Below are 27,843 nucleotides of genomic sequence, written 5' to 3'. Positions count from 1 at the left end.
CCCTTCTTTGTGTATGTGTGTGTGTGTGTGTGTGTGTGTGTGTGTGTGTTTTATTTTTGTTCGTTTAAAGTTTGTTTTATATGAGATTAGGATAGCAACCCCTGTTTTTTCTGTTCTCCACTTGCCTGGTAGATTTTTCTGCATTCCTTTATTTTGAGCCTATGCTGTCCAAGAGACAGCATATCAGTGTGTCTTGTTTCTTTATCTAGCTTATCACTCTGTGTCTTTTAATTGGGGCGTTTAGCACATTTACATTCAAAGCTAATATGATACGATGCTGATTTGATCTTGCCGTCATGTTGTTAGCTGGTTATTATGCAGACTTGTTTATGTGGTTGCTTTATAGTGTCAATGGTCTGGTACTTAAATGTGTTTTTGTAATGACTGACAATGGTCTTTCCTTTCCACACTTAGCATTAGTTTCAAGACCTCTTGTAAGGTAGGTCTGGTGGTAATGAATTCCTTCAGCATTTGCTTGCTGAAAATGACCTTATTTCTCCTTCACTTATGAAGCTTAGTTTGCTTGGATATAAAATTATTGCTTGGAAATTCTTTTCTTTAAGAATGCTGAATGTAGGCCCCCCAATCTCTTCTGGATTGTAGGTTTCTGCTTGTAGGGTTTAGCCTAATGGGGTTCCCTGATCTGCCCCTTCTCTCTAGCTGCCTTTAACATTTTTGTCTTTCATTTTAACCTTGGAGAATCTGATGATTACATGCCTTGGGGATGGTCTTCTTGTGTGGTATCTCACAGGAGTTCTCTGCATTTCCTGAATTTGAATGTTGGCCTCTCCGGCAAGGTTGGGGAAGTTTTCATGGATGATATCCTGAATATATTTTCCAAGTTGTTTGCTTTCTCACCATCTCTTTCAGAGTTACCAATGAGTTGTAAATTTTGTCTTTTTACATAAACCCATATTTCTCAGAGGTTTTGTTCATTCTTTTCTAATTCTTTTTTCTTTATTTTTGTCTAAGTTAGTTCAGAGAACTAGTCTTTGAGTACTGAGACGCTTTCCTCTGCTTGGCCTATTCTGCTGTTAATATGTGTGATTGCATTATGAAATTCTTTTTTTTTTTGAGACGGAGTCTCGCTCTGTCGTCCAGGCTGGAGTGCAGTGGCGCGATCTCGGCTCACTGCAAGCTCCACCTCCCGGGTTCACGCCATTCTCCCGCCTCAGCCTCCGAGTAGCTGGGACTACAGGCGCCCGCCACCACGCTCGGCTAGTTTTTTGTATTTTTAGTAGAGACGGGGTTTCACCATGTTAGCCAGGATGGTCTCGATCTCCTGACCTCGTGATCCACCCGCCTCGGCCTCCCAAAGTGCTGGGATTACAGGCTTGAGCCACCGCGCCCAGCCGCATTATGAAATTCTTGTAGTATGTTTTTGAGTTGCATTAAATTAGTTTGATTCTTTCTTCTAATGGCCATTTGTCTATCAGGTCCTGTAACATTTTACTGGAATCCTTAGATTCCTTGAATTGAGTTTTGACTTTCTCTTGCATATTGATAATCTTCATTCCTATCTATGTTCTGAATTCTATTTCTGTCATTTCAGCCTGGTTAAGAACCCTTGCTGGAACTCGTGCAGTTGTTTGGAGAAAAGAAAAAGAGTCCTTGTGCTCATTCTTTCTCATCTTTGTGGGTTACTGTTCTTCTAACTGTGGTGTAACTTGGGTACAGCTGACTTCTTTTCTGGATGTTTTCAGGGGGCCCAGGCTTTTGTGACAGTTGTTCATTTGTAGCTGATTCTTGTCCTTGGTTTCATGGGGGTATATTATAAAGTATTTTTGGTGTCAATGTTTTGGGCTGTGATCCAGTAGGTGGCACTTAAGTGTAATGGCCAGTATGTAGGCTCTTGTTCAGTCACGTGGCTCCTCTATATTGCCTCAGGATTGGAGTGGTGCTCCCTCTCAGTGTTCTGAAAATGAGGACTCCTCTCCCGCTTGAGTGCTGGCTGCAGATCTTGGCTGGGCATTCCTGAGCTGCATACCACAGTCTAGGGTTATCTCAGCCATTTATGTTTCCCCCCCATCCTGGAGGCAGCAGGAGAAAGGACCTTAGAAGTGGTTGTGGCAGATGGTCTTTCATTTGTCTCTTGGGGCTCCACAACGGAGAGATGCAGAGCTGCTGTCAATCAGTGTGATCAGCCAAAGATGGGGCAGCTGTGCTATGGGCCCAAGCTGGGGGGCCCCCGTCTGGTGATGAGCAGGGGTGGGGGGTGGGATGCAGGGGAGACAGTCTGGCCTCTTCTCCTTAGGGTGGCTGTGGTGTGCTGGATATGTGTTTAAACCATGCAGGGTCTCTGCTTCTTCCCTGATCTTAGGGCAGCCAGGGCAGCACCACTGCCAGAGCTGCTGCTACTGGGAACACTCAGCCAGGGGTTGGGGTGGCTACATTGCTGGCCCAATCTGGGGGCTCTGCTTGGTGATGAGTGGTGGGGGACAAGGGCTCACAGCAAGGAAAGACTAGGCTGCTCTCTCTATGGTGATTGTCGTGTGCTAGAAGCATGATTAAAGCCTTCAGCCTCTGTTCCTTCTCCAGTCCAAGGGCAGCAAAAGCAGGCTGCTGCTGCCATGGCAGTGAAAGAGAGGCCATCAATTGTCTCTGGGAGCCACTCCCCAGGGAAACATAGAGCCACTAGCAGTGGGTATGCTGAGCCAGGGGTAGGCAGCTATTCTGTGATCCTGAGCTAGGGGCCTGCCTGGTGAAGAGTCGGGGAGCCCAGGGAAGGGAGACTGGGATCCTCTCCACATGGTGGCTGTGGTGTGCTGGAGGTGCTAGTGTAGCAACCAGGCTCTTTGTTCCTTCCCCAGCTGGAGAGCACCAAGGGCCATATCACTGCAGCTGCAGTGGGAGAGAGGCTGCGGGTTGTCCCTGGGAATTCCTCCTCAGAGAAATGCAAAGCCTCCACTGACTGAAATGTTCCGATGGTGACAGTTGTGCTGAAGTCCTGGGTTGGGAGGCCCTGCCCTGTGAGAAGCAGGGCTGAAAACTGAGGGTTCCTCCGCTTTTTAGACCATATTGGATAACTTCCTGACATTGCCATGGCATTTGTAAACTGTCATGGCGCTAGTGAGAGTGTCCCTTAGCATGCTAATGCATTATAATTAGCCTGTAATGAGCAGTGAGAACAACCAAAGGTTAGTTTCATCGTCATCTTGGTTTTGGTGGGTGTTAGCTGACTTTTTTATTGCACATTGTTTTATCAGCAAGATCTTTATGACCTGTATCTTGTGCCAACCTCCTTTCTCATCTTCCGACTTAGAATGCCTAACTTAATAGGAATGCAGCTCAGCAGTTCTCAGCCTTATTTTAAGGCTGAGGAAAGTCCCAGCCCATATTCAAGATGGAGTTGCTCTGGTTCAAATGTCTCTGACATACCCAATATATTAACTGGAACTATGTCAAGGAAATAATTTTCCTCTTATTACAATCCAACCAAAGAATTTGGATTTTTGAAAGAACTATGAATCACACTAGAAATTATAGATGTTTCAAGCAGCACAACAGTTTGTATAAATAAGTACCACCTACCATAATACAAAGATTTTGCAATCATTTATTCGTCACAGATTTAATATTCCAATTTCCTGAGAAAAGCTGGAGAGACAGGCCCTGACACAAGCCAGACAGATGGAAAGTACTCATTCTAATCTGTGTTTGCCCCAAGTTATCTTAATCACTAGTGATTTAATTCATTTTTCAAGAAAATCCAGACCCCGCTTTATAATTCAACCAACATCAAACGTCAGGCACTTAGTGGGAGGCAGCAGTCCATTATGCGTGGACGCAACCTCTGCTTTCTAAGAGTCTCTGATTCATTCAAATCTTAAACAACAACTTAGTTGTTTAATAAAGGCTCTTCAATATAAAGAAAGTAAAGTGGCCGGGCGTGGTGGCTCACGCCTGTAATCCTAGCACTTTGGGAGGCCGAGGCAGGCAGATCACGAGGTCAGGAGATTGAGACCATCCTGGCTAACACGGTGAAACCCCCTCTCTACTAAAAATACAAAACATTAGCCAGGCGTGGTGGCGGGCGGGGCGCCTGTAGTCCCAGCTACTCGGGAGGCTGAGGCAGGAGAATGGCCTGAACCTGGGAGGCGGAGCTTGCAGTGAGCTGAGATCCGGCCACTGCACTCCAGCCTGGACGACAGAGTGAGACTCCGTCTCAAAAAAAAGCAAAGTGGGGATAACAAGGGCTCTCCTGATTTGCAGGGCATACAGTATTGTTCGGTTCTTTAGAGCTATTAAGGCAATTTGGAAACTTGAACAAGCTAAGTTGATTCTCTGTTTTCAAAAGTAATTACTTCACTGTTCTTCTCTTTACCTCTTTAAATTGCATCTGTTAAGTCAATAAGTTTAATACCTTGAAAAGACAATTATTCATTTAAGCCTTCAGATAATTTCTTTACATTTTTAGCTAGTATACTGACAGAGGAAATGAGGTAAACTACTTACTATGTTCTGGATTCTCAGAAACCTCAATATTAGAAATTTATAAATAAAAGCTTCAATCTGGCTATTTGTTGTAAATCCAAAAATATGGAAAAAAAAGTATAATAGTATATGTGTATACCTTATACGGCATATATGTCACCTTTTGTTTGCAAGCCATTGACTACTGTTACCACTCTAAACTAATTTTATGTCTTGGAAGATAAACTAATTTTATGTCTTGGAAGGGAAATGAAATGATCAATGGTTCCCACAAACATGAAAATAGTCAGTTTACAGTTAACATTAATTCAGATAATCATTATAATCATTTACTGAATTCAAATGTGCCAGTCACTACATGCTTTCCATGCAATATCTCAATTCTCATGAAAACGCTGAGGGGAGGGAAAAAAAAAAGAAATGTCATTATCTGCATTTTGCAGAGGAGCAAACTTAGGCTCAATAAGATCAAATAACTTGCCCACGGTGACACAGCTTGTAAAAGCCTGAACTGAGATTCAGTCTTAGGCTGCCTGATTCCAAAGCCCTTATACCATAGATATACTGCTTCTGTCATAACATTTCTAAGATTCCACTAATCACAAAACAAAACTCAGGCAAGATGGAGCGCTTGATTCTAATGAGGGAGACAAGGGGATTCTACAACTTCCCCTGGGAGCTATCTGTAAGTTTAAATTTTTGAAGAGTATCAGGTTGGACTACCCAGAAATCATTTAACTCAGTAAACAAAACTATAGTAAGTTCTCATAAACAAATCTTTCGGCAAAAACACAAGTTTACTAAGTAAGCCTTCATTCGTCTGACCCAGAGAAGGGTTTCACAATTGTGTCCACTGGTCTTGACTTTCAAACCCATTAGGTGCCTTCCCATCACAAAATGGGAATATGTGTGATATATATTCAGGTTCTTCAGTAGAACTTTTGTAAAAATACATGGAAAATGTTCTGAAAATATGGCAAATATGTTTTTTAAAAAATATTTTATGCAAAAAAGTGTCCAGTTAAAATAAGCACTTCTCTCCAAAAGATCATATCTAAAATGTTATCTTATACATTCATGAGGTTCAGAGATTGATGTGGCTTCTGGTTTCCTTTGTTTTCGTAAAATTACCATATATTCAATGTTTGGATAAGGTAAAGACAGTTTATTCACAGTCCTAGAACTCAGATTCATACTAAACTCTGCTATTCTTACTTTAGTTGCAGTCCCAAACCACTGAACTCCCTTTCAAGAACAGCAAACCATGCCACCAAATACCCAAAGGGGCATCAAAGTTTGGAAAGAGAAATCAAAAAGCTTAAAGGGTTTTTCGCCATCCACAAACAGTCTGTATGGTACACAAAGATTTGCATCAAAAATAAATGCTGACATTTGAGAATAGTGGTTTAGTATTTGTCAAAAATATAGCTCTGGCAAAACCACGGGTAAGCCTTACAGACTCCGAGAATGCTAACATTCCTAGATGGAAAAAATGTAGTTATTTCCCTGATTTTTTTTCTATAAGGTTTAAATAGTTTGTGAGTTACACATCTAAACTTTACACATCTAAAGGAGGAAGAATTGTATAGCCGCAATTCTTGGGCATTGATACAGGCAACTTAAAGAGTAATTTAAACTTCTTGTTTCCTGAAATTTAAGACACTGTGTTATTAACTTGCTGCTTTGCTGATCAGAATCATTACACATTAAGTAGTGTTGACTCTCCTCTATTAAGCTGGTAGAATTATTAACATTTACAGTTCCTTTCATTGCCCAGATACATTTATCCAGATGTTTGGACATTTTTCTCCAACACCCAGCCTTGCTCCCCAACCAAACTCCAGTATGTCCAACTTGCGTCAGTTTACTGGATCCTCCCATGAGACACTTGAATGAAAAGTTCTCCAGAACTAGAAATAGATATTTTTAGATATTTTTCTTCCTAGTAAGGAAATTGGTTTTTTGATGACACGAAAATCATTTCTCTGTAATGGAGTTTTTTCCCCCAAGGAATTTTAAATAAATAACACTTAAAGCCACATTTAGTCTGAAATTTTTCATTCAGTCATCTTCCAATCTGGGTGAGTCATGACAGAAAAAAAAAATATGTCCTCAACCAACTTATGCAGACAATTTCTTCAGAATGAGCACGACCTAGATTTCATGAGGTCAAGTAACTGGGAGGTAAAGTAGCTAATCAATATATTGGAGAAGAAAGTCAAATATACAATTGTTAAACTACTTTGTGTCATCATTAATCTGTCTTTGTGACATAGGTCTGAATTAGACCTTTCAAAACATTTGAAAATTTTAGATAATAGTAAATTAGAAAGCAACCAGAAAGCAAATACAGATCACAAATTACTCTTTTCCAAAAGACACAATAATGGAACAGACACCCAAAGTTGAATGCCAAACACATTCAGTGCTAACATTCAAAACTCCAAATATCAGATGGTGATATAATCCCACATCTGCATACTATCATAACAACCAGAAATGATAGACTCATGTAAAATAAAAGTCTGGTAGGAAAGTTTACACAGGTGCAAGAAAAAAAAAAAAAAAAAAAGCATTTGCAATATGTATAGTGTATCTTAATTATATTTAATTTAAAATAAATATTCTGCTTGGGGCCACATGAAAAACCAGAAAGATTTTGTTACCACATCATATTGAAATAATGTAAGTCCTTTGAGAGTGAAGAACATTTCTTATTTACATGGCTGCCACGAGAGGACCTAGCACAGTGCCTGCCTCCCGAGACAGTGCAAACCACCTGCCCCTATCACATAGGGAGTTCAAGTGTACATTTGTAGGCCTCACCTCTTGTATCTTAAAACAGAAACTTTTGGATAGATTACAGAAACCTGCACTTTTAACAAGTTCTCCAAGTATTTCTTATGGACACTGAAGCTTAATAACTACTAACAGAAAAGTTACTCGGTAAATGTTTGATAATTTTGGGACACTAGTGTATAGAATCTCGAAGAACTACAGTCAAACTTTCTATTGGAAAAATGGTGTCTGGGCACTAAGCCCAGTATTGCCCTCAAACAGACTGATAATACTGTCACCAGGGTTTTCATTCTTGCTTTTACTGGTTAATATCAAAACCTCAAATCACATCTGCCCCACATCCCAAACCCTGGCACTAGGCCCTCTGGAACTGCCTTTGTGTAATCAGAAATTTGTTTGGAATTCTCTGTGTCTTTTCTTAGCTTTCCCCTCTTCCCCATATCCTTAACTTGTCTGATGGTACCCATTTCCCCTGCAAGCCTCACAAGTGAGTGCTCACACTAAGGACCTCAGCATGCAGAGGAATGTTGGTGCTGTGGACTGAAGGTTGTGTCCTGCCCAAAATTCATATGTTGAACTCCAAACCCCAAGGTGATGGTAGTTGGAGATGTAGCCTTTAGAAGGTAATCGGGTCATAAGGGTGGAACACTTATAAATGGAATTCGTGCCCTTATAAGAAGGGACAGGAGAGAGATGGTGTCTCTCTTCAACATGTGAGGATACAGCAAGGTGTCCATCTGTAACCAGGAAGAGAAACCTCCCCAGGAACTTAAGTCACCAGCACCTTGATATTAGGCTTCTCAGCCTTCAGAACTGTAAGGATTAAATTTCTATTGTTTAAGCCACCCAGTCTATGGGGTTTTACTGCTATAGTAGCTAGAGTTGACTAAGACAGTTGGTATCGTACTCTTTCCCCACTGCCACTTACAGACCAATAAGAAGGGTGATGCAGTAAGCCAGGTGAGAGCTGATGGCAACTGAGAATGGAATGTGTGGCATTGAAGATAGTGAGAAGTGCTTAGCCTTGAGATATTTGGGACACTGGTACTCTTGAAGACTTAGAGTTTTCTTTGATCTCTATATCTCCTTCCTTAAGCAAGCTCATCGAAGTCCATGACTTCCATTACTGCATACATGCACTTGGATGGCTCACCTTTCATTTCTGTTTTCCACTGATGCCTCTCATTTGATATCCAGTCCCTTAAAATAAATTGTCTAGTTGGCATCTCCATTTAGTTTTCTCAAAAACATCTCAAAATCAACAGTTCAAAAGTTGAAGTTATAATCTCCTCCAAAGTTTAACACACCCCTAACCTGAATAGTAGCCTGTTCCTCTTCCAGTGTTTCTCATCTCAGAAATAGTACCCCCATCCATCCAATTACATGAGCCACACACCTAAAAGTCATTCTGGACTACCCCTGTCCCCTTATCATATAGTCTATCAATGAGGCTGTCTATTCGCCTCATAAGTATTGTATCAATAGACTTTTCTGTATCTCCATCACTTTCTTCTGGTCCAAGCCATCATTTTCTCTTGAAATTGCCCACTGGTTAGTTTCCCAGCAGATCACTTTTATTCCTCCTTGTCTCTTCTCTACAATAATGTAAGAGTTAAGAACAAATGCCAATGGCTTCTTATTGATTTTATGATGAAAACCAAAAATTTGGATGTCATTACAACATACTCTGGTCCTCTGTCCCGTTCCACACATATTTCCTAAAGTGCTTCCCTTAAACCCAGGCCACAAGGACGTCTGGTAGGGCCCTCATTTTAGAAGTTTCCCCATATCACAAACACACACATCTACAAGCACACATGGGCATGCATGCACATAGAAACTATGTTAAAAAGCCCCTGGAGCTTTTATCAGTAAAATAGGCGCCTAGCCAGACATACTGCAACCCATATCCTTAAACACCTGCTCTGAGACTAACACTCGTAAGGCCCTGGGAAACATTACTCCACATCTCTTCTACTACGCTTTCAAAACAAAAGGCAATGGCCTCCCAATGCCACCACTGCCAATTGCAGGAGCAAGACACCAAGAGTGGTGGAGGACTTCGGGCAAGTTACTTAAACACTCTGAAATTTGACATGTCACTCAAAACTACAATAAACACCTACTTCATAAGGTTGTTTACAATAACATAAACCCTGCACATGGTAATTCAATAAATAGTAAAAGATAGTGCTGATCCTTAACATGATCATGATTTCCCAGGTCCCACCACATTTAATGCTCCACTTATTTTTCCAAGTTCTCAGAACAGTCTGCCTGGAAATGAAATCATAGCGTGCAATTACCCTGGAAAACTAAATCCAATCCCCCTTTTGTTTTTGCTGCCAGAATTTTTTTAAAACATGAGAACTACAATGAACCAGTATAGCTGAATTTTAATTACGGAAGAAATATTTTGTTAAGTGAATCTATCATGCTGAAATACACATTGATCTTGCACTACACTGCCTCCCTTGGCCACTCATTTATAACTTAAAACTCTTTAATACTCTTCTATTTATCTGCAGATAGCATTTGAAAAACACATCAGAAAATCACATTTGAAATTATATTCCATGTGGAGTGCTTATTATTGATGGCCATAACTTTTACTATACAGATCTTCAAATGTGATTCTAATTATATTTGTGTGGCTATAGATGTGTTTCCAACACTCTGGCTGCCAGTGCCTTGACCACCTTCTCTGCCAATGGCCTTGTCCTCTACTCCACTTCAACCACTCACTCACATGGCCATAGCCTTGAACTTTTCATTACCAATGTTTGCAGACCTACCATATCTCAATTTCTAGCCACCCCTCTCCTTTCTTCTCAATCTCCAACATCTTGTCACCTATCCACACACTCAACTGATAATCTTACTTCCTATTTCCCTAAAAACTAGAAGCAGCCCTTCATCTTCTTCTCAATACTGCAGCCACATTGGTCTCATTAAAATGTTAATCAGATTGTGTCATTTATCTCATTAGAACCCCCCACCCCACCACTGTCAGTGACTTTCCATCATGCTCAGCAGAAAAGTCATGCCCTGCAATGGCCTAAGAGTAGAATGAAAAAGGAGCACCACTGATAACCACATCAGAACAATGCACAGTAGTTGGAAATTTGGGCAAAGTGAGAAGTGAATTTCACCTATGTGGATTTGGATCTTAAGATCTACTAGTTTTCACTTGCTTACCTTACTACAGTTGCATGGTGCTTCTCACTGTTTCTTAGATACACCTAGGCACGCTTCAGCCTAGGCCCTTTTCACCACTATTCTCTTTGCCTTAAACATTCTTCTCCAAGATACTCTGTCAGTCTGCTTCCTCACCTTTGAGTCTTTACCTTCCTCAGTGAAGTCTGGTGTCCCCTTGATCCGCTATCTAAAACTACCACATAGCTAATCTCTATCCTTCGCCAGCTTCATTTTCCTCTTTGGCCATTATTACTATCTAACATGCTATATATTTTACTTATTCATTTTGTTATTATCTGTGTTCCAACACAGGCACTCAAATATATACACTCCATACAGGCAGGGATTTGGGAAAGGAGCTCCCTCAATAGACATTTACCTCTGAGTCTGACCAAGGGTGACCAAAGTCATTCAGTTCAAGTTGCCTCACTTCTCCAATATGGTCCATCTCACAAGAAACAAGACTTTCAGCATCTGGAATGTGGACTGGTTAGGTAGCTAGAAAGAGCAAGGAAAGCACTCAATGAATAAGGATATACTTACTCATGACAGGAGCAAAGGAAGGTGAGAAAAAAGAGAGAACCTTGGGGGCTGGCATAGGAGAGAAGCCTCATAGAGAGGGAAATGGCTCTTAAGCTTGGCCTTGAAGAAAATGGAACTGGGAGGAATGAGGAGGAAGAAGACATTTCTGAGCAGAGAGGAAAAGTTGGTAAAGCAGGAAGACAGAAATGATGACGGTGTCTTAGTTTGGATTATCCCTCAAGCCGACCTGGGGTGAGGACAACTTATTTCCATGTAATTCCAGGAAGCACAAGTGGGGAAGGAGGGAAAATGACACAGAAAAGGGACAGAAACTAACCATGTGTATGACAATGACTGGGGTAACCACTATGGGCACTGTAGCTCAATTCTCCTGGAGAATCTAACACATTCTATTAGTTTTCTATAGGTGCTATAACAAGTTTCTACAAACTTAGCAGTGTCATATGACAGAAATTTATTATTGTGTAGTTTTGGAAGTGAGAAGCTCAAAAGTGGGTCCATCAGAGCTAAAATCAAGGCATCAACAAAGCTGTGTTCCTTCAGGAGCTTCTGTGGGAAAAGCTGTTTCTGGCCTTTTCCAGCTTCTAGGGATTGCCCACATTCCTTGACTTGCTGCCCCTTCATTAACAGCCTCACTCCACTTCCATCATTACATCTCTTTCTTATAAGTCCCCTTGTGATTACATTGAGACCACCAAGATAATTCTCCCCATCTCAAAATTCTTGATTCAGTCACATCAGTCATCAAAGTCCCCTTTGACATGTAAGGTAATTTAGTCACAGGTCTGCGGATTAGCATGTTGGTATCTTTGGGGGACCATTATTCCGCCTACTTAGATACCATGTGGAAAACACTTCAGAACCATTCTCCCACCACTACTAGGATGGGAAACTTGGGGCACATTACACTAATTTCTAGCCCAGACGATTGGTTGCAGGTTGCCCTGGGCTGTACCTGCATACAGCTGAGCAAATTCACAGATGCAGGAGATAGTCGCAGGCAAAGAAGAAGGCACCAGGGATGGGACGCTGCTAGTGGTCAGAAATTGTTCCAAGGGCAGGGCACCACTGTACCTGGTAGCCACGATGCAAACAGAGGTTAATTAGGGAGTATGTGTGGGGAAACCATAGGAACAGTATTGAACAGGTAAGACTGGCACAGATGATGCGGTGCCCCAAGAGCCAAATAATTGACATTAGGGAAACGGGAGTTTTTAAGAGAGGTGATGAAAGCAGTATTTTAGGGAGATTTGTCTCACGGGAGAATGCTGAGACTCCAATACAAATAATGCTCTAATAATCCAGAGCTAAGATGATGAAATGCTATGACTCAAAGTATAGATTCAAGAATTGAAAAGAGGAAGCAAAGACAAAAAAAAAAAAAAAAGTCTTGGTACTAAAAATAGGATTAAATGAGAAAGAAAAATCAATCATAAGTTTTCTACCTTAAAACGCTGAAATAATAGTATCTATAGGGAGTTGAGAATGAAAATTAATTTGGAAGAATAGATTGGTTCAATTTCAGGTTCACTAAATGTGAAATAAGGTGATGATAGTATACCCAAATTGAGCTGTCAAGTCATAAAAATTTTTTCTCAATAAAAATTGTTCTACACCTTTCTAATTAAATTAGAAATCTTATTCAAAACAACCAAGATCATTACCATTTTATTTCACGGGTAGATGGGAAAATATTGTAAGACTACTCATTATTCCATTTCCATTAATATATTTCCAAGCAGCTCTCCAAATTCATCTATATCGCTTTTATTACACATTTAATAGGAAAGCAGACTTCCTTGAATCCAGAGTTTTAGACTTCTTGTTACAGTATTATTAAGATACTCTACAGACAAACAAGAAAGGCTGGTCTTGGAGTTCAAACATCTGGATCACAGTCTTACCTAGCCCTTACAGCACCTGACTGTGCAAACTTGGGTGAGTCACTTAAGTGATTTGAGTGTCTGTTTTATTGTTTGATACTGAGGGAGCTGGAATGTATTATTTCTAACGTTTCCCCCAGCCCAAGAAGCCTCAGCTGTCAGCAGACAAACTGCTAAATTCATCACCAATTTGGTCAAATTCTAATCACTCTAATATCATACACATGTTATCTGAGTATGTTATTCAATTGTCTATTTTTTAAAGCCAAAGTAAAAAGACTTAAGTGAATGCTGTGAATTGGAACTACTGCGAAGCAACCTGCATTCGTTTTATTAACAATGTTTTATATTTGGTAGCACTTTACAGCAATCTTTTATATATTCTTCCCTTACTTTACCTTAAAAGCTACTTCATATGCCTGTTGATATTTGTCTCATTTTACAATTCAAAAAACTGAGACTCAGGTGATTGCCCAGGATTAAACCACCAGCGATAGAGTCTGAACGCAAAATCAGCACTGACACCAAGTCGAATAGTATTTTCATAACACTAAAATATTTCTCATTATGCCAGACATGTAATGTCTAAATATAATTTGAGACTTTAAGATAGAGATTTATTTAAAGATAGTTTACTTACTAACATAGAAGTCTTATATTTTGTAATTACTACTTGCTGTATTGAAGAGCACATAGCATTATATTTTTAAGAGTTTACATCATTTATGTATCTATCTGGTGAAGGAGACTCTTAGGATAGAAAACATGTTTATCTGTATCTACCATGTGGCCTGGCACAAAGTAGGTTCTAAAAAGATTTGAGGTATGAATATAGTGAGTTTAAATGGCATATCCACGGAGTATTTTATTTATGTTTAATACTTATAATTGTTGTCTACTGTCTTTATTGCATGAAAGATGTTAAAAGTTACTGTACATTTTCACAAGGTACTTATTTAAACTGTCATACAAAAAAAGCTGTAAGTCAGAGAACAGACAAATCCACAATAATAGGTGAAGTCTTTAAAAATACTCTCCTAGTAATTTATTGAACAATGAGGCAAAAAAGATAAGAATACAAAAGATCTGAATCTATCGTTTTACACAACAAACTTTTTATTCATTCAACAACTACAAAATGCACATTTTTATCAAGTACACAGAGAATGTTCACCAAGTTAGAAATATGTTTGACTACAAAATAATTCCTAATAAGTTTTAAAAGATTGAAATTTATAAAGCATGTTCTCTGATCACAAGATTTAACCAGAAATTGTGAATGAAAAGATATCCACAGGAAATGAAATCAGTATGCAAAGAGATATCTGCACTTTCATGTTTATTGCAGCATTGTTCACGATAGCCAGCATATGGACTCAACCCAAGTGTCCATCAGTGATTAAACTGGTAAGGAAAATGTGCTATATATTCACAATGGACTATTATTCAGCCATAAAAAGAAGGAAATCTTGCCATTTGTTACAGAATGCCTGGAATATTTGGGGAGGGGATTTGGGATGTTGGTCAGAGGACATAAAATTTCAGTTAGATAGGAGGAGTCAGTTCAAAATATCTGCAACAGGGTGACTATAGTTAATAACAATATATTGTATTCTTTAAAAATGCCAAGATAGTGAGGTATTCTCACCACAAAAGTGATAAATATATGAGGTAAAGCATATGTTAATTAGCTAGATTTAGTCATTCCAAAGTGTGTATATATTTCAAAACATCATGTTGGACATGACAAATACATATATTTTATGTCAATTTTTAAAAAATAAATATACATGTACACACGCACCTGGGGAATCCCCCATTTAGAATTTAAAAAAACTTATAAATAAAAAACCAATCACAGATGGAATAAGAAAATATTTTTAATGGAATGACAATTTTAAAAATTCTGTGTGTTTGTAAACTTGTGAGTACTACTAAATCAGAGTTTAGAAAAAAATTGATAAATTTGTTTATTTTGTAAAGAGGAGAGGTTCCAAATAAATTATTTATGTGTCTCCCTTCAGAAATCAGAAAACAATAAGCAAATTAAACCTGAATTAAGCAGAAAGAAAATAAGGGAGGACTCAATGAAACAGAAAACAAACGGTGGAGAAAATTCACGAAGCTAAACGTTAGCTCTTTGAATCTAAGACCTTTGAAAGATTAGTGAGGAAGACAAGAGAGAGAAAACACAATTTACCAATAATATGATGAAAGAGAGGTTTTCCCTACCGCTCCTATAGATATTACAAATATAATGAGTGTTATTAGTAATATTATGGCAACAAATTTAAAGGCACTGAGATCAGAAAAAAAAGAAAGAAAACTGACTCAATTTGAAGATGATATAAAACTCTCAGGAGTTAAAAGAGAAACTGCTAAAACTAACAAGTGAATAAATAACATTGTAAGATACAAGGTTAACATACAAAATATAATTACAGTCCTATATACCAACAGCAAAGTTTTGGAAAACAAATTTAAAACAATTTTTTAACACATGGTAAAAAAAAAAGCATTAAATATTTGAGAACAAATTTAACAAAATGCACACAAAACCTCCACAAAAACTGTTTCTGGAAGAAATTAAAGATCTAAATAAAAGGAGAAATATATAAAAGTTTATTGATTGAAAGACACAATATTGTTAGGATGTTAATTCTTCTTAAATTCATTTATAGATTTAATACAATCTCAATACTAACACATAATTTTTAATATACTTTGATAAGATGCTCCTAAAATTTATATGGAAATGCATAGCCAAAACAATCTTGTAAAAGAACAAACCTGGAGGACTTATGGGTCCTCACTTGGAGATTTATTACAAATCTACAGTAATGAAAATACTTTGATATTATTACAAGGACAGGCAAATGGAGAATAAAGTCCAGAAAGAGACCCACACTTAGCCAACTGATTTTTGATAAAGGGATTAAAGCAATTAAAAGGAGAAAGGAAAATCTTCTAACTGATGAAATATAAAAAAGTCTATGCCATACGGTAAAAAAAAAAAAACCCTGAACTCCTACTTACACCATACATAAAATCAATTTGAGATAGATCATAGACCTAACTGAAAATTCAAAAACATAAAGCTTTTAGAAGAAAAGATAGGAGCATAGTATTACTACCTATCAGTAGGAAAAGATCTAGATTAGACACAGAAAATAATAAGAAAAAAGGAAAATATTGACATACTGGACTTCATCAAAATTAAATATCTGCTTATCAAAAGAAATTGTTAAGAAAATGAACACGCAACCACCAGTGGGAGAAAATATTCACAAAACATATTTCTGATCATGGACCCATATCCAGAATATATTAAGAATTCTTAGAATCCAAAATTTTAAAAGACAACTCAGTTTTTTTTAAATGAACAAAAATGTGAACAAACACTTTACAAGGAAAGATGTACAATAGTCATTAAGGTCAAAAAAAGTGCTCAACATCATTAATTCATCATCAGGATATTCAAACTAAAGTCACAATAAAATACCATTTACAGCCACTAGAATAACTAAAATTAAATAGACTGAAAATATCAAGGGATGCATATGATGCAGATACAATTTGAATTCTCATTCATTGCTGATGAGAATGTAAACGGTACAACCCCTTTGGACAAGCGTTCCTCAGTTTCCTGTAGAGTTAAGTATTCACCCCTACTACAACTCAGCACTTCATTTCTGGGTATTTATTAAAGAGAAATTTAAAAATATCTGTTTACACAAAGACTGGTATACAAACATTTACAATAGTTTTATTCATTATCGCCCCCAAATGAAAAAAACCTCAAATGCCCATTAACAGGAAAACAGATAAATTATAATATATTCACAAACGGAATACTATTCAGCAACAAAACAGAACTATTATAATAAAACATGAATAAATCTTACAGATACTGTGCTGTGCTAAAGGATTTGGATGAAGCAAAGTACATATAAATGAAGTTCCAGAACAGGAAAAATTAATCTGCGGTCAACAAAATCAGGAAACCATAATTAAATGAAAGGCAAGGGTATTGACTCAGAAGGGGCTTCAGGCAACTTTCTGAGATGATGAAACTACTCTTTATCTTGCAGATGTGTGTGCTTCACATCAGTGAACGCATTTGCCTAAATTTGTTGTATTTTACACTGAATTTTGTGCATTTTATGGTATATAATTTTACCTTCAAAAAATTTTGCAAACAAATATTGAACTCTTGTTTGGAGACTGGCTTTTCACAGTACTGCGGGTTAGGAATGCTGAAACTATTTTCTAGGCATTCTAGTCTAGAAGGGTGTATTAGGGCTCCCAAGACAAACAGAACCAATCGGATGTATCTAGATATAGATACAGACAATAAATGGATGTAGATATAGATATAGACATAGATATAAAGATATAGATGTAGATATCAATACAGAAAAAAGATAGAGCGATTTATTTTAAGGAATTGGCTCACATGATGATGGAAGCTGGCAAGTCTAAAATCTACAGAGCAGGCTGGCAGGCTGGAGACCCAGGGAAGAGCTGATGCTGTAGTCCGGAATACAAAGGCAGTCTGAAAGTGGAATTCCCTTTTCCATGAGGGATCTCAGTCAGATGAGTCCCATCCACCACATGCAGAGTAATCTGCTTTACTCAAAGTCTACTGATTTACATGTTAATCACACCTAAAATACCTTCACAGCAATATCTGGCCTGTTGACCATATAACTGGTTACCATATTCTGGCCAAGTTGACATATAAAACTAACCATCACAAAAGGATTTACAACTATGAAAATGGAGAAGTTTAAAATGTATCCTGTGATACTGAACTGGAATTGGAGGTATCCGTATGAATTCATGGTTTCAATAATTATACAATGATAAGGTAAGAAAATCCCAAAATTTAACTAGTATACAAGAAGAATTATTGTAAAAGGGCACAATATCTCCAGCTTGTCCTAAAACGGTTAAGAAAATAAACTAAGATCACATATATAAGTAAATATAGATAGAGCTGCATGTACACCCACATTCACACATGCACATTTCCTGCCTCTGTTTGCTGACAAAGCCTAGGAACAACGACAGGCCAGTAGTAGTGACCATACCTAGCACTCAGATTTTAGTTTCTAAATACCATTTTACACTAACCAGCATCAAGGCTCCCTAGAGAAAAGACTGATTCCAGGTCTGGGACAAGGAGGGCACAAATGAGCCTAGAATATCTGACTTATAGCACAAGAAAGGACTCAAAAAGTTGTGTAAACATAACAAAAGGACACAGAGACCAGTGTGAAGAGGCTCCTACCAGACAATGAAAAAATTCTGGAACAATGAAAACATTCTGGAACAATGAATAAATGGAGGAGAAGAAAACATCCTTTGAGTAGTGGAATGCTACTCTAATAAATGTAGAAGTAACAAGGAGAAACACATCCATGAATGCTAAAATCAGTGAATGAAGATTTTAAGGAGCATCATTTACATGTTATCAGTGTATCTCCCCACAAGCTACTTGTTAAATCAAAAGGAAAATTATTTTACAATGGAGAGACCTGGCTGACATGACCTTTATGATAAGCAGTTTTGGACGAAGCCAGCATCACATGATTCCTGACATGCTGCACTCAGAAGGACACAAATCCTGCTGTGGTATTTCTGCTGAAAATAGATGGCTTTAATCTAATCATGAAAAACTGTCCCACAAATCCAAACTGAAGGTCATACTACAAAACAGCTAGTCCATAATCTTTAAAAAATATTAGTGAAAATAGTCAAAAATGACTCACAAACTGTTCTAGCTTAAAGCTGGCTAAAACCCAAGGCAATGGATGATTGGATTGGTTCATTATTAATTTACTGTTAGGTGGATCCCGGATCATGGAAAAAATAGCTATAAAGGAAATTATTGGGACAACTGATAGAATTTAAATATGGGCTGTGTTCTAGATAATACTTCTATTGCACCAATGATAAAGCACATGGTTTCAATAATTATACAATGATAAGGTAAGAAAATCCTCTAATTTTAGCTAATATACAAGAATAATTATTGTAAAAGAGTACAATATCTCCAGCTTATCCTAAAATGGTTAAGAAAATAAACTATGATCACATATATAAGTATATGTGTAAATATAAATATTAAAAATACAAATAAATTATACATTTATATTATATAACTTATGAATTTATAAATTCATAACTACAAATTTAAATTACATATATTCATATAAATTTTATAAATACATATAAATATAAATGATAAAGCAAATTAAATAAATGTAAACAATTGGTAAACACAGATTAAAGAATATCCAGGGTACTTCTACTGTTCTAACAACTTTTCCTTAAATTTACATATAAAACTAAAAACAAGTCAAAACACTACCAAAAAAAAACCTACAGAATATTTTTAAATGGATATGATGTTTCTTATGCACAGAAAAATACTTACCACAAAAAACGTGCTCAATATATGTTTATTAAAACTTGAATGAATAAAACTATCTTCTTGCAAATATAAAAGCTCTTTGTAAGTTAGGAAAAAACTATGAAACGGTAAAGGTTTTATTAAGAATTCGAGATCCAATCTTTATAATTCATACCACATTTTTCAGTCCCCAGATAATTATATCACAATACATACCATGCAAATATTTTTACTTGATTGGACAAATTTGAGCACAAAGGTAAAAAACGAGTCAATTTATCCCCAAAATCATTTTGGCTTTTCTTCCCAGTGGATTTAAAGATAGGTTAAAAGGCTAACCATGCAGTCACTTTCTACTTCAACCTGAATGTAACAAATTAGCCCTGAACTCTAACTCTCATGGAGCATGCAACTTTTCTTTTGTGTAAAATATTTAACATCTATTCGATAAGGTTTTGGGATGCCTTTCAGAATAGGAAAACATAACATATTTTCTGTTTCCCATATGATCCATCTGTCATTTTTACTGCTTGATACAGCATGTGACTAAATTTGTGAGAAATCCATTTCACAATTACACCATCCAGACCACTTGGGTCAGAGTAAAAATCTCTCTTCATGAAGATTTATAAGTTGTTAAAAACGAACATCTGAGAATTTGAATAATGATGTACAGTAATTTTTATTACAATTTGATCACTGTAAACCCTAGAAAATGTTTATTAAAATCTTATTTATATTTTGAAGGAATGATCCCAGAAAAACAAAAATATTATTTAGTGAGAAAAACATTCTTCCAATATCAGCAAAGCTATCAAGATTTTTATAAACAACTGGTAAGCCTATTTCTATCCAAATCTAGGCAATTCTTATTGTAATGCACATTTGAGAGCAAAAGCAATATTGAAACTAAGGCTCTGTTTAAGGAAGGAAGCAATGTGAGAGATGCTGGCAATAGTTATCGATGGTTTATTATCTGCTAGGGACTACATTCAATATGAATATGCAGATAACGAGACCTTTGCCCTATCACAGTATACAAGCAGGAAATGCTATAAGGATCATTGGAAGAAACCTAACCCCACTTGAGGTGGCACGCCTCAATAATTCAGTGAAGGTGTCCAATGGGAGCTAATTATGCCTAGGTTGAGTTCTGAAGGCTCAGTGGGATCTATCCAGATAAAGAAAGCAAGGGAATGTCTTTCTGGGGAAGGGAGCAGCAAAAATTAAGGCAATGGGGTAAGCAAAGACATGCATTCTTGGAAAACTGCAAAAGAGTTTGATAAGCCTGGAGCAAAAGTTAACAGCAAGTGTGATGACAAATCAGACTGAATAGTTAAAATGGCTAGAATGCCATGACAAGACAGTATGGATTTTGGATTACATCCAAACAACTATGGAAAACCAATAGGGGAATTTTAACTGAGGGGGTGACATCATCTTACTTTTAAGAGAACATTTATTCCAGTGGATTTTAAGTGCAGTCAGGCAGTCATCAATTCAATGTAGGTATCTCAAAGGCCTGATTAAGTTGATGATTGAGGAGAATAATATAGAAAAGCACTTCTTTTTCCTTCTCTCCACATTTCCCATCGACAACACACAAAAATTACAAACACCACCAAAAAAGTATGGAAGGTGGCTTCAGACCTCCTCTCTACCACTCCACCAACCCATCTGCTCACTCTGCTCCCAGGAGGAGAACTGATTAACCCAATGGACAGCAGAGAGGAAAGGAAACAGCTCCACTGTGCAGGCTTTGCCTCTGGTTGCCTCTGGGGACAGACCTGCATGAAGGAGGAGTCAATGCCCTTCTCGACCGGAGTCCACCACACACTAACAAACCTGTGTCAGAGTCCAGGGACTGCCTTTCAGAGGCAAGTCAGCAGGCCCATGTCTTCTTAGAGATCCCTGTTCTCAGGGTTTCTCCTCAGGGGTGTGAGGTGACTTCCTGTTCCCTGTGCTGCCTGCTACCTAGTGTAGGCTGTACCGTGGTCTCCCCACATGAATCCTGAGATTCAAACCTGGGGAAAGCAGTGGGGAGCCTCATTGTGACCATCAATTCAGGCTTCATTTTCCAATCCAGTTTTAGCAATAATAAAGGTAATAATCTTTATCAGACTTCCACATCTAATTCTGGTTTAGTATTCAGAATCAGAAAGACAATTCCCAACAATAGGGAGAGGAAGATAGAGTTCATAGAACTACAGATGAGTATAAGGAGGAGATAAAGAAAAGGATGAGGCAGTCAAAGGTGACCCCTGCGTACAACACTTTGTCAACAGCTTCTCCACCATAGTCACGGAGAGCTGAAATTCAGCGAAAAGGCAGTGATTCATCCAGTTTGGAAAAGAAATTTTTCTCTAATATGCCATCTTTGGTCTGAGTGTATTCAGGCAGAAATGCCTTGGCAGGACATTCGAGGAAAGCAGGAATGCCAGAATATACATCTTCAGCCCACAGCACTAAGAGGAGGCAAGCAGAGGGGAAACAGTTTTATGAACACCACATAGTTACTGCCTTCCTTGCAGGTGGGCTGAGACCTGGGACCTCAAATTAGGGACTCAACCAGCAGTGATTCACATTTCTGAGAAAAGTGCTGGTAAGACATTAAGTGACATTCAAAACAAATTTGTTATTTAAGGTAAAATTAAATAAGTGTCACTGACATCTCACATTATGCCCATATGTGTAAGGCATTCTATTTTTCCTTTCTCGACATTAGGATTTGAAATCTACGCAGAGCCAAAATCCAATACTCCATCATCCATTGACTAATAGATTTTCCAGCTCCTTCTAGGCCTGTTTTCTCATGTTGTGAAATTTAAAACTATCCAAAGAAAATGTGTGTTGTGGATTGACAAATTTCTCAGATAACTTGCCACTTCATTATTTTTTGGTGTATAATAATATTAAGAATTAGGGCAGATGCTGTAATATATGAACTGAAATCAATATAGCATTTTGGTAGAGCATGGAATTTCATGTTATCCTAATATATCCTCAGAGATCAAGCTTTTTAAAAAATTAATGCTTGAAGAACTTAGTAAAAACAATAAATTCATGTCTTTAATACATTAAATATTAATAAACAGTACCACACAAAAATGTGATTGCCATATTGACTGAAAGACATTAACGTGTTACATCCTACTGTTTTATAGCCTGGAATATCATTAATTTAAGAAGATCTTATTCATATTACTTCTTGCTACTACGAACATAAAGAAATTTTTTACACAGTCTACTTTTTACATAAATGAACACTTCGTTTTGTCTTTCCCAGGAGAGTAGGCATAAAGAGTGATGTGTTTCCACTTGGCAGCATTTCTTCTTTTTTGTTTTGTTTTCAAAGGAGCATTGGCTCACTTGATACACAGCCCTCAAACAATATTTGTTGAATAAATGAATGAATGAATGATGATCACATGTGATCCTGATTGATCGATACAGACAGGAGAGAGGCAGTGTAGGCAAAAAAGGTAAAATAAAACTTCTTTTTAATAAACAAAAATCCTACTATTTCAAAAGGGAAAGTGCAAAGTGGAAAACCAGAAAAGAGTATCACTCAAGAGTTATTTTTTAATTCGGCTACATGCCACGACCCCTCCCTCCACCCCACCCAAACACACACACACAAACAGAGGCTACCCCATCTATACCCTCAGATAAAGCTAATAGTGGGTCATAAGGAAAACTCTGGAAGCATAAAGAGCAGGAAATTTTTATCAGTGCCTTTTTCCATTCCACAATACATTGTCCTAGTGATCGCTCTTTATTTAAAGAAAAATAATTGTCAATCAAGAGCCCTTGGTATTCAGGAAAATGGTGTTCGTAGAACACATTCAAGTTTCTTAGAGTAAAACATAAGTTGGGAATCTGGAAAACACACATTTTCTAAATTCCTAATAATATATTCGTATGGAAAACTTACTTTCACGTTAATAATACTCTAACCCAACTGACTCCACTAAGAAACAGAGACTACCAGGTTTATAATTTGGATAAATAGTAAGCTATTTGTATCAAATTTACAAAAGTTCAACATCATAGATGCTTCAGAAAATTTCTCACATTTGGAATGATAGACTAAAAAGGCTATACTCGCTCTTAGCTGTACGACAACTCAATAGAAATCCTGCACTAGGTTTGGTTAACACAGTGTTCCATCCAAAAAAAAAAAAAAGCCTTCAAACAGTACAAATAATCTCATAAAAAAGGCAAATAATCTTATAAATAAGTCATCAATAGTATTCTGGTTGCCTGAATCACATTTGCAATGGTTTAGATTCACCATTAAAGAATGGAATTGACATTCAAATGTAAAATATATAGATAAAATTAATAAATATTTATCATTATGTGTGTATCTTGCTAATAGTTGGTTAATAAGTAGGACAAAGTTCTCAAAAACATCTAAGTTTTGTTAGTGATTATGTCTGTGTACTTGGATTAGAAGTGATATCTTTTTTGCTTATCTGCATAATTCAAATTTATTTTTATAATACAACGTTTTTTAAAAAATTATGTTCCTGTTCATGATATATGGTAATCACTTGCTAATTGAAGAGAAAAAATTAGATTCACTTTCCTTTGAATTTCCAAGAAAAAAAAAAAAGGCTCATGGCTACGTACTCCTGTGTCTACTACAAGAAGTCTGAACTCTGGAAATTCCTGTCAGTCCTTCATTTACCGCCAACTTTAGCAACTGCTTTTGTTCATTTTGACAGCTCAGCTGCCTCTTTATTCCCTACAGATCAATGGTGAAGCTCAACTACATGAATCATAGTCACTTACCACATTTTATTAATTTAGTCTAACTGGGTATTTCTTAGCTGTGGGTTTCATTCAACTTTTACTTTTCTCTGTATAACAGAAAGAGCAACTCACTGAGGCTGTGCAGCTCCAACTTTTCTCCGACTGACTTTCTGCTCCTGTTGGAAAATCCCATCTGCAGAAGAAAACAGCAATTTGACAATTTGATTGAATGTGTTCCTGCATGTAACCTAGAAGGAGCTTCAGGGATAAACTCCGGATTATAGTTCAAGGCGGTAATTTTGTCAGCTTTCATGCTTATAAAAGTAGGACATTATTTTCTTAATTAGTAATTTAGAACAGTTTTCACGTATTGAGTTCAATGGTTCCCTCACTGTCGACACCAGGATGTTGAAGCAAGCTCAGCTTCCTTTTGCTCCTTTCTTCTCCTCCCCTATCCGCGTATGATATCCAATAACTACTCAAAGTGGTTAGACCTGCGTTATTCCAAGGACAGTCTTCAAACTCTGTCTACCCTTTCCACAGCTGGATGAAGCTAGCAATGTAGGTAACAAGTTTATATTTTCCGGTATATCTTTATTTCCACACAGACAACCACACTTCTCTGTGGATGTGAGTCTGAGGTGGGATTTCCCTACCATCTCTGTGAAAGAGTGATGAGAGAAGCTGAGGTCCAGGAAAACGAAGCAACTTGGCAAGACGTACCAGGTTCACTCTCTTCAGCCATGACCATCCCCACCGGGAACTGACAGCTGACGGCTCTCTACGGGCAGTAGCTTGCGGAGTGAGTCCTGCGTTCCTCAATGTCCAACGAACAACGTCATAAGGAAGATGGTGGAGCTGGAACTGGCCTGGGAGTATACTTACCTCAAGCCTCCTTCTTCCATTTAATTGGCTGAGCACGAAACTCATTCCAGCCAATAATCAACCACCACACAAGTTCTAGGGCTTCGTGACCAGAAATGAACACTCACGAGAACAAGAAACCAGAGGTTTCCCTCGGCCTCTCTTATTGCCTTTTTAAATATCAAGATAATTCATGTGTGCCCGGTGAGATGGCTCACGCCTGTAATCCCAACACTTTAGGAGGCCGAGGCGGGAGAACTGCTTGAGGCCAGGAGTTGGATACGAGCTTGGGCAGCATAGTGAGACCCCTTTTCTACACACACACACACACACACACACACACACACACACACACACAATGGCAGGAAGGTCCCTTGAACCAGGAGTTCCAGGACTGCAGTGAATTATGATCATGCCACTGGACTCTAGACTGGGCAAGAGAGTGGACTTTGTCTCAAAATAATAATAATAAGAAGAAGAATTCATGTGCTTAGCTTTAAAAGGTAGTACTACAAAACTTATAATGAAAAAAAAAAAAGAGTCCTTTCTACCATACCCACCCTTTTAGACCTCCCAGGGCTTTCTCCAGAGGAAAACAATTTCAACTCCTTTTAGCTGTTTCTTCTGGTTTCTGTCTCTGTATTTCTGAATGACAGACTTACATATCTATTTTCGACTTGACAGTTTCAAACATTATTGATCAGTTTCCTCCTATGAAGGATGGATATTTACCTGTTTTGTATTCCCACAAACTTGCTCTCTCACTCCTCTTCTGCCACCCTCCTCTCAATATCACTCTTCTCAATATCACAAATGTCACCGCAATGGCCATAGCTCACATTTATAGGACTTAAATATTATTCACAGCTGATTCACATCATGTACTAAAATTTTGTTCCTCTTAGAATTGTCAATTTTTGCATTTTTCTTGTTTTCTATACACCTAACACTAATTCTTACCCAAATTATTTTAAAGGACTATTAAAAAAAAACAAAAACAAAAACAAAAACAAAACTCCTTTAATACAATCAAACGTCCCAATCAAACAGTTCCAACTTCTCTTTCTTTGCTGCATGGCTCCAGGAGCACTCCCTGTCCTGCTCCAGCCTGTTGTCAGCTATGCCCGCTGCTCAGCTCACCCATGGTATTTCTCTTTATCCACATCCTGGGGATTTCTTCTCTCCTGCTGGACTCTATTTTCTGGACCCCAGGTCATCCTCATTCACGGCTTCTCCCTCTTTTTGTTGTAGCAGATCAACTGTTCACTTCATGAGATGAGTGCTTTTAAGAGACATACATTTTTTAGAATTCCCATGTCTCAAATTGTCTTATTATAGCTGCAATGTATGATGTACAATTTGGCTGGATGTATAATTCTAGATTGAAACGTTCATTTCCATGGTCAACTTGCTCCTTTGTCCACCAGTTACTATTGTCGCCCTTGAAAAGTCTGTCATTCTGATCTCTGTCCCTTTGTGTATATCCTCTGCTTTGATTCTCTTTGGAAGATTTTAGGGTCGTCGTCTTGGTATTCTGGACTCTTGCAGTGATGAGGCTTAGCGTGACTGATTTCTCATTTATGTGCTGGATACCTGGCCAAACCTTTCAGTCTAGAATCTGATAACTTCAGTTATAGAACATTTTCTGACATTGTGTTGCTATTTTTCTTTTCTCCATAATCACTGTCCTCCTTTTGAAACTAAGACTAACTGAATGTCAGATCTTCGAGCTCGACTATCTACCTCTTGTATCCTTTATATTTTTGCTTATATTGGATCCCTTTATTTACTTGTTTAGTTATGAGGAAATTGCATTAATATCTTCCAAACTTTACTAATGTTTTTATTCCTGCTCTAGTGTTTTTCATCCACAGGAGCTCTTTTTACTCTTCAATGCCTTCCTTCTGCTTTTAAAGTATTCTAGGATAACTTTTCCCAAATCTGTCTAAGGATGATTTTGTTTTACTTTTTTTTTTTTTTGTACTGCTAACTGTACTGTTTTTCCCTCTACTCCAAATTTTCAAAGGACTTAAAAGCTAGCATTCAGTAAACAACTTTTTTTTTCTCAGGAAAATATGTAAGTGATCATACAGCTGAGGAGACATGGGTTATTAAATATTTTGTATTAATGATGACTCTGACAATTTAGTATCAAAATAAACTTTTATTTATGCCCAATCAACAGCACAAATATGAATAAATGCTAGCACAGAAAGTCAGAAATTCCTGACAACTATTTAATCAATAGTTGCTCCTTGTCAGATATCAGTGAATGAGTGAGAGCATCTCAGTGACCAGTCCTCAGTCAGAGAGAGTCTTTTCCTTCACAATTAGCCCTCCATAAACAAACAAGTCGACACTTGTGTACATATTACACATTGTTTATTATTTACTTAACCTTGAATAACTTCAAGAAAATCCAAAATGAGGTTAGGTGATGCAGTAAGGCTTTGAGGTTTGGTTTTTGGTTTTCCTTATAAAAGTAAAGATTAGAGGTTGTGGAACAGCTTTTTCCAAAGAAGAGGAAATGAAACATGTTGATAAATTCTTAGGAATTTGGGGACCAGAAAGTGTATTTTCCAACAAGTATCTTAAACATATTCCCATGCTTACAATCTACCTCTCTAGCAATTTCCCTAATAACTGAAGAGGATATGCTAGTTCATTTTTCCATTTATAAGAACTTAAAAAAAAAAACAAGGTTTTGAGGATGAATTATCCCTTGTAGCAGCTCTGCTTTCTCATGGAATGTGATCTATTCACTGAAAACAGGCTACAGAATGAAAAAGCAAAGAAAATTCACAAGGAAACAACAAAAAAAATGAAAACAAGATAAAACTTAAGGCACATACTGGAGCATATTTTCTTTCTCTCTCTCTCTTTTTTTTTTTTTTGTTATTTTACTGCTCACTTCTATTTAAGCATGTGAACATTGTTAGGAATGTT

The 27,843-nt window shown here is 37.5% G+C and overlaps 1 long non-coding RNA gene across 2 annotated transcripts in view; it reads right to left on the bottom strand.

Annotated features, from left to right (window-relative positions):
* LOC108582855 overlaps positions 1-27,843 on the bottom strand; it is a 183,438-nt gene that overhangs the window by 104,876 nt on the left and 50,719 nt on the right. For both annotated transcript variants that reach the window (XR_004178660.1, XR_004178662.1), the window contains exon 2: positions 24,166-24,226. This is a non-coding gene — a long non-coding RNA (uncharacterized LOC108582855). The remainder of the gene's footprint in view (positions 1-24,165; positions 24,227-27,843) is intronic.

This window comes from Papio anubis, chromosome 15, assembly GCF_008728515.1.
Source record: "Papio anubis isolate 15944 chromosome 15, Panubis1.0, whole genome shotgun sequence".
Taxonomy (NCBI): Eukaryota; Metazoa; Chordata; class Mammalia; order Primates; family Cercopithecidae; genus Papio; species Papio anubis.
This window is presented reverse-complemented; position numbering and strand designations above follow the sequence as displayed.